The sequence below is a fragment of the Fukomys damarensis genome, unplaced genomic scaffold (genome assembly GCF_012274545.1).
Source record: "Fukomys damarensis isolate Sample0158 unplaced genomic scaffold, DMR_v1.0_HiC HiC_scaffold_38, whole genome shotgun sequence".
NCBI lineage: Eukaryota > Metazoa > Chordata > Mammalia > Rodentia > Bathyergidae > Fukomys > Fukomys damarensis.
The window spans coordinates 29106534-29107212 of NW_022900950.1; the positions used below are offsets into that span (position 1 = coordinate 29106534).

The window sequence follows — 679 nt, forward strand, 5'->3', positions numbered from 1 at the left end:
GGCAGGTAAGGCTCTTCTGTGACTTTTTTAACCCTGAGGTCAGATATGATAAAGATTTAGTTTTTCTCTCTCTATGGAACTGTGTCCAGGATGGTCAAATACAGTTTAAACATTAACAAGTAAAAGCAAACAAAAATACCTCGTGTGACCTTAGTCCACTCACCTTACCTATCAAAGACTTGGTTTCTGTGAAAGGAGGTGCGACTGTGGGTGTGGGTGGGTGTGAATGTGTGTGGTAGGCGTGTTCTCTTAGTGTACTCCAAGGTTTCTTATGGGCGTAGGATATCGGGTTAGAATTCTACCAGGCTGTGCGGGTAGCGGGCAGGGGCTGCAGTTCCAGGACTCCTGAGCTCCACGAGGCGCATTAGATACTGGAAATAGCTGCTCAGTGAAGAGCCTAGGGAGAGGCTTCCAGGGGTGCTCACGGATAAACAGAAACTGGGAAAGAATGCAAGTCGGGAGGCCCCAACAGTCCCAAGGCCTCCACTAGCATCCTATGACAAGTGACAGGCAGGTAAACAGGTAGCAGGCAAGCTCAGACCCCGAGCCACCAGGCGCGCCGGTCTCCCGGAGAAACCCAAATAACCCGATACAGTCCCCACCCCAGAAGCCTTCGCCGCCTTCCCCCACCTGGAAGCCGCGGCTCCCTCCCCGCCTCCCGGCCGCTCCTCCTCCCCGG

General features: G+C 53.6%; 1 protein-coding gene across 1 annotated transcript in view; it reads left to right on the forward strand.

Annotated features, from left to right (window-relative positions):
* The first annotated feature begins 281 nt into the window (after positions 1–281).
* The window catches only part of LOC104862098 (phospholipid-transporting ATPase IB), a 642570-nt gene continuing 642172 nt past the window's right edge, over positions 282–679 (forward strand). Inside the window, exon 1 of the mRNA XM_010623803.3 lies at positions 282–514. The gene's annotated coding sequence lies outside the window, so the exon portion shown is untranslated. The remainder of the gene's footprint in view (positions 515–679) is intronic.